Source organism: Camellia sinensis, chromosome 15 (assembly GCF_055761805.1).
Source record: "Camellia sinensis isolate YWXY chromosome 15, ASM5576180v1, whole genome shotgun sequence".
NCBI lineage: Eukaryota > Viridiplantae > Streptophyta > Magnoliopsida > Ericales > Theaceae > Camellia > Camellia sinensis.
Genome location: NC_138975.1, coordinates 2,159,056 through 2,167,498, shown reverse-complemented (window position 1 = coordinate 2,167,498; position 8,443 = coordinate 2,159,056).

Sequence of the window (8,443 nt, the reverse complement as noted above, 5' to 3'; positions counted from 1 at the left end):
TACGGATTCTCCTACACAGTGGCAGATATGTAAATACGGGATTTCGATACCAATTCTTGCGCATTACGGTTCGAACACTCGAATGCGGATTCTCCTGCACAGTGGCAGATATGTAAATACGGGGTTTCCGTACCATTTCTTGCGCATTACGGTTCGAACACTCGAACACCTATACGGATTCTCCTGCACAGTGGCAGATATGTAAATACGGGGTTTCGGTACCATTTCTGGTGCATTACGGTTCGAACAGTCGAACACCAATACGGATTATCCAGCACAGTGGCAGATATGTAAATACGGGGTTTACATACCATTTCTCACGCATTACGGTTCGAACACTCGAACACCTATACGGATTCTCCTGCACAGTGGCAGATATGTAAATACGGGGTTTCCGTACCATTTCTTGCGCATTACGGTTCGAACACTCGAACACCTATACGGATTCTCCTGCACAGTGGTAGATATGTAAATACGGGGTTGACATACCATTTCTTGCGCATTGCGGTTCGAACAATCGAACACCTATACGGATTCTCCGGCACAGTAGCAGATATGTAAATACGGGGTTTCCGTACCATTTCTTGCGCATTACGGTTCGAATACTCGAACACCTATACGGATTCTCCTGCACAGTGGCAGATATGTAAATACGGGGTTTACATACCATTTCTTGCGCATTACGGTTCGAACAGTCGAACACCTATACGGATTCTCTGCACAGTGGCAGATATGTAAATACGGGGTTTCCATACCATTTCTTGCGCATTACGGTTCGAACACTCAAACACCTATACGGATTCTCCTGCACAGTGGCAGATATGTAAATACGGGGTTTACATACCATTTCTTGCGCATTACGGTTCGAACAATCGAACACCTATACGGATTCTCCTGCACAGTGGCAGATATGTAAATACGGGGTTCCCATACCATTTCTTGCGCATTACGGTTCGAACCCTCGAACACCTATACGGATTCTCCTACACAGTGGCAGATATGTAAATACGGGTTTACATACCATTTCTTGCGCATTACGGTTCGAACACTCGAACACCTATTCGGATTCTCCTGCACAGTGGCAGATATTTAAATACGGGGTTTCGGTACCAATTCTTACGCATTACGATTCGAACACTCGAACACCTATACGGATTCTCCTGCACAGTGGCAGATATGTAAATACGGGGTTTCCATACCATTTCTCGCACATTACGGTTCGAACACTCGAACACCTATGCGGATTCTCCTATAAAGTGGCAGATATGTAAATACGGGGTTTCCGTGCCATTTCTTGCGCATTACGGTTCGAACACTCGAACACCTATACGGATTCTCCTGCACAGTGGCAGATATGTAAATACGGGGTTTCGGTACCATTTCTTGCGCATTACGGTTCGAACACTCGAACACCTATATGGATTCTCCTGCACAGTGGCAGATATGTAAATACGGGGTTTCCATACCATTTCTTGCGAATTACGGTTCGAACATTCGAACACCTATACGGATTCTCCTGCACAGTGGCAGATACGTAAATACAAGGTTTCGGTACCATTTGTTGCGCGTTACGGTTCGAACACTCGAACACCTATACGAATTCTCCTGCACAGTGACAGATATGTAAATACGGGGTTTCGGTAACATTTCCTGCGCATTACGGTTCGAACACTCGAACACCTATACGGATTCTCCTGCACAGTGGCAGATATGTAAATACGGGGTTTACATACCATTTCTTGCGCAATACGGTTCGAACACTCGAGCACCTATGCGGATTCTCCTACACAGTGGCAGATATGTAAATACAGGGTTTCGGTACCATTTCTTGCGCATTACAGTTTGAACACTCGAACACCTATACGGATTCTCCTGCACAGAGGCAGATATGTAAATACGGGGTTTCGGCACCATTTCTTGCGCATTACGGTTCGAACACTCGAGCACCTATACGGATTCTCCTCCAGAGTGGCAGATATGTAAATACGGGGTTTCGGTACCATTTCTTGCACATTACGGTTCGAACACTCGAACACCTATACGGATTCTCCTGCACAGTGGCAGATATGTAAATACGGGGTTTACATACCATTTCTTGCGCAATACGGTTCGAACACTCGAGCACCTATGCGGATTCTCCTGCACAGTGGCAGATATGTAAATACAGGGTTTCGGTACCATTTCATGCGCATTACGGTTCGAACACTCGAACACCTATACGGATTCTCCTGCACAGTGGCAGATATGTAAATACGGGGTTTCGGTACCATTTCTTGCGCATTACGGTTCGAACACTCGAACACCTATACGGATTCACCTGCACAGTGGCAGATATGTAAATACGGGGTTTCGGTACCATTTCTGGCGCATTACGGTTCGAACAGTCGAACACCTATACGGATTCTCCTGCACAGTGGCAGATATGTAAATACGAGGTTTCGGTACCATTTCTTGCGCATTACGGTTCGAACACTCGAACACCTATACGAATTCTCCTGCACAGTGACAGATATGTAAATACGGGGTTTCGGTACCATTTCCTGCGCATTACGGTTCGAACACTCGAACACCTATACGGATTCTCCTGCACAGTGGCAGATATGTAAATACGGGGTTTACATACCATTTCTTGCGCAATACGGTTCGAACACTCGAGCACCTATGCGGATTCTCCTGCACAGTGGCAGATATGTAAATACAGGGTTTCGGTACCATTTCTTGCGCATTACGGTTTGAACACTCGAACACCTATACGGATTCTCCTGCACAGTGGCAGATATGTAAATACGGGGTTTACAAACCATTTCTTGCGCATTACGGTTCGAACAATCGAACACCTATACGGATTCTCTTGCACAGTGGCAGATATGTAAATAAGGGGTTTCCATACCATTTCTTGCGCATTACGGTTCGAACACTCGAACACCTATACGGATTCTCCTGCACAGTGGCAGATATGTAAATACGGGGTTTACATACCATTTCTGGCGCATTACGGTTCGAACACTCGAACACCTACTCGGATTCTCCTGCACAGTGGCAGATATGTAAATACGGGGTTTCGGTACCATTTCTTGCGCATTACGGTTCGAACACTCGAACACCTATACGGATTCTCCTGCACAGTGGCAGATATGTAAATACGGGGTTTCCATACCATTTCTTGCGCATTACGGTTCGAACACTCGAACACCTATACGGATTCTCCTGTACAGTGGCAGATACGTAAATACGAGGTTTCGGTACCATTTCTTGCGCATTACGGTTCGAACACTCGAACACCTATACGAATTCTCCTGCACAGTGACAGATATGTAAATACGGGGTTTCGGTACCATTTCCTGCGCATTACGGTTCGAACAGTCGAACACCTATACGGATTCTCCTGCACAGTGGCAGTTATGTAAATACGGGGTTTACATACCATTTCTTGCGCAATACGGTTCGAACACTCGAGCACCTATGCGGATTCTCCTGCACAGTGGCAGATATGTAAGTACAGGGTTTCGGTACCATTTCTTGCGCATTACGGTTTGAACACTCGAACACCTATACGGATTCTCCTGCACAGTGGCACATATGTAAATACGGGGTTTCGGTACCATTTCTTGCGCATTACGGTTCGAACACTCGAGCACCTATGCGGATTCTCCTGCACAGTGGCAGATATGTAAATACGGGGTTTCGGTACCATTTCTTGCGCATTACGGTTCGAACACTCGAACACCTATACGGATTCTCCTGCATAGTGGCAGATATGTAAATACGGGGTTTCGGTACCATTTCTTGCGCGTTACGGTTCGAACACTCGAACACCAATACGGATTCTCCTGCACAGTGGCAGATATGTAAATACGGGGTTTACACACCATTTCTTGCACATTACGGTTCGAACACTCGAACACCTATGCGGATTCTCCTACACAGTGGCAGATATGTAAATACGGGGTTTCGGTACCATTTCTTGCGCATTACGGTTCGAACACTCGAACACCTATACGGATTCTCCTACACAGTGGCAGATATGTAAATACGGGATTTCGATACCAATTCTTGCGCATTACGGTTCGAACACTCGAATGCGGATTCTCCTGCACAGTGGCAGATATGTAAATACGGGGTTTCCGTACCATTTCTTGCGCATTACGGTTCGAACACTCGAACACCTATACGGATTCTCCTGCACAGTGGCAGATATGTAAATACGGGGTTTCGGTACCATTTCTGGTGCATTACGGTTCGAACAGTCGAACACCAATACGGATTATCCAGCACAGTGGCAGATATGTAAATACGGGGTTTACATACCATTTCTCACGCATTACGGTTCGAACACTCGAACACCTATACGGATTCTCCTGCACAGTGGCAGATATGTAAATACGGGGTTTCCGTACCATTTCTTGCGCATTACGGTTCGAACACTCGAACACCTATACGGATTCTCCTGCACAGTGGCAGATATGTAAATACGGGGTTGACATACCATTTCTTGCGCATTGCGGTTCGAACAATCGAACACCTATACGGATTCTCCGGCACAGTAGCAGATATGTAAATACGGGGTTTCCGTACCATTTCTTGCGCATTACGGTTCGAATACTCGAACACCTATACGGATTCTCCTGCACAGTGGCAGATATGTAAATACGGGGTTTACATACCATTTCTTGCGCATTACGGTTCGAACAGTCGAACACCTATACGGATTCTCTGCACAGTGGCAGATATGTAAATACGGGGTTTCCATACCATTTCTTGCGCATTACGGTTCGAACACTCAAACACCTATACGGATTCTCCTGCACAGTGGCAGATATGTAAATACGGGGTTTACATACCATTTCTTGCGCATTACGGTTCGAACAATCGAACACCTATACGGATTCTCCTGCACAGTGGCAGATATGTAAATACGGGGTTCCCATACCATTTCTTGCGCATTACGGTTCGAACCCTCGAACACCTATACGGATTCTCCTACACAGTGGCAGATATGTAAATACGGGTTTACATACCATTTCTTGCGCATTACGGTTCGAACACTCGAACACCTATTCGGATTCTCCTGCACAGTGGCAGATATTTAAATACGGGGTTTCGGTACCAATTCTTACGCATTACGATTCGAACACTCGAACACCTATACGGATTCTCCTGCACAGTGGCAGATATGTAAATACGGGGTTTCCATACCATTTCTCGCACATTACGGTTCGAACACTCGAACACCTATGCGGATTCTCCTATAAAGTGGCAGATATGTAAATACGGGGTTTCCGTGCCATTTCTTGCGCATTACGGTTCGAACACTCGAACACCTATACGGATTCTCCTGCACAGTGGCAGATATGTAAATACGGGGTTTCGGTACCATTTCTTGCGCATTACGGTTCGAACACTCGAACACCTATATGGATTCTCCTGCACAGTGGCAGATATGTAAATACGGGGTTTCCATACCATTTCTTGCGAATTACGGTTCGAACATTCGAACACCTATACGGATTCTCCTGCACAGTGGCAGATACGTAAATACGAGGTTTCGGTACCATTTGTTGCGCGTTACGGTTCGAACACTCGAACACCTATACGAATTCTCCTGCACAGTGACAGATATGTAAATACGGGGTTTCGGTAACATTTCCTGCGCATTACGGTTCGAACACTCGAACACCTATACGGATTCTCCTGCACAGTGGCAGATATGTAAATACGGGGTTTACATACCATTTCTTGCGCAATACGGTTCGAACACTCGAGCACCTATGCGGATTCTCCTACACAGTGGCAGATATGTAAATACAGGGTTTCGGTACCATTTCTTGCGCATTACAGTTTGAACACTCGAACACCTATACGGATTCTCCTGCACAGAGGCAGATATGTAAATACGGGGTTTCGGCACCATTTCTTGCGCATTACGGTTCGAACACTCGAGCACCTATACGGATTCTCCTCCAGAGTGGCAGATATGTAAATACGGGGTTTCGGTACCATTTCTTGCACATTACGGTTCGAACACTCGAACACCTATGCGGATTCTCCTACACAGTGGCAGATATGTAAATACGGGGTTTCGGTACCATTTCTTGCGCATTACGGTTCGAACACTCGAACACCTATACGGATTCTCCTTCACAGTGGCAGATATGTAAATACGGGGTTTCGATACCAATTCTTGCGCATTACGGTTCGAACACTCGAATGCGGATTCTCCTGCACAGTGGCAGATATGTAAATACGGGGTTTCCGTACCATTTCTTGCGCATTACGGTTCGAACACTCGAACACCTATACGGATTCTCCTGCACAGTGGCAGATATGTAAATACGGGGTTTCGGTACCATTTCTGGTGCATTACGGTTCGAACAGTCGAACACCAATACGGATTATCCAGCACAGTGGCAGATATGTAAATACGGGGTTTACATACCATTTCTCACGCATTACGGTTCGAACACTCGAACACCTATACGGATTCTCCTGCACAGTGGCAGATATGTAAATACGGGGTTTACATACCATTTCTGGCGCATTACGGTTCGAACACTCGAACACCTACTCGGATTCTCCTGCACAGTGGCAGATATGTAAATGCGGGGTTTCGGTACCATTTCTTGCGCATTACGGTTCGAACACTCGAACACCTATACGGATTCTCCTGCACAGTGGCAGATATGTAAATACGGGGTTTCCATACCATTTCTTGCGCATTACGGTTCGAACACTCGAACACCTATACGGATTCTCCTGCACAGTGGCAGATACGTAAATACGAGGTTTCGGTACCATTTCTTGCGCATTACGGTTCGAACACTCGAACACCTATACGAATTCTCCTGCACAGTGACAGATATGTAAATACGGGGTTTCGGTACCATTTCCTGCGCATTACGGTTCGAACAGTCGAACACCTATACGGATTCTCCTGCACAGTGGCAGTTATGTAAATACGGGGTTTACATACCATTTCTTGCGCAATACGGTTCGAACACTCGAGCACCTATGCGGATTCTCCTGCACAGTGGCAGATATGTAAGTACAGGGTTTCGGTACCATTTCTTGCGCATTACGGTTTGAACACTCGAACACCTATACGGATTCTCCTGCACAGTGGCAGATATGTAAATACGGGGTTTCGGTACCATTTCTTGCGCATTACGGTTCGAACACTCGAGCACCTATGCGGATTCTCCTGCACAGTGGCAGATATGTAAATACGGGGTTTCGGTACCATTTCTTGCGCATTACGGTTCGAACACTCGAACACCTATACGGATTCTCCTGCATAGTGGCAGATATGTAAATACGGGGTTTCGGTACCATTTCTTGCGCGTTACGGTTCGAACACTCGAACACCTATACGGATTCTCCTGCACAGTGGCAGATATGTAAATACGGGGTTTACACACCATTTCTTGCACATTACGGTTCGAACACTCGAACACCTATGCGGATTCTCCTACACAGTGGCAGATATGTAAATACGGGGTTTCGGTACCATTTCTTGCGCATTACGGTTCGAACACTCGAACACCTATACGGATTCTCCTACACAGTGGCAGATATGTAAATACGGGGTTTCGATACCAATTCTTGCGCATTACGGTTCGAACACTCGAATGCGGATTCTCCTGCACAGTGGCAGATATGTAAATACGGGGTTTCCGTACCATTTCTTGCGCATTACGGTTCGAACACTCGAACACCTATACGGATTCTCCTGCACAGTGGCAGATATGTAAATACGGGGTTTCGGTACCATTTCTGGTGCATTACGGTTCGAACAGTCGAACACCAATACGGATTATCCAGCACAGTGGCAGATATGTAAATACGGGGTTTACATACCATTTCTCACGCATTACGGTTCGAACACTCGAACACCTATACGGATTCTCCTGCACAGTGGCAGATATGTAAATACGGGGTTTCCGTACCATTTCTTGCGCATTACGGTTCGAACACTCGAACACCTATACGGATTCTCCTGCACAGTGGCAGATATGTAAATACGGGGTTGACATACCATTTCTTGCGCATTGCGGTTCGAACAATCGAACACCTATACGGATTCTCCGGCACAGTAGCAGATATGTAAATACGGGGTTTCCGTACCATTTCTTGCGCATTACGGTTCGAACACTCGAACACCTATACGGATTCTCCTGCACAGTGGCAGATATGTAAATACGGGGTTTACATACCATTTCTTGCGCATTACGGTTCGAACAATCGAACACCTATACGGATTCTCTGCACAGTGGCAGATATGTAAATACGGGGTTTCCATACCATTTCTTGCGCATTACGGTTCGAACACTCAAACACCTATACGGATTCTCCTGCACAGTGGCAGATATGTAAATACGGGGTTTACATACCATTTCTTGCGCATTACGGTTCGAACAATCGAACACCTATACGGATTCTCCTGCAC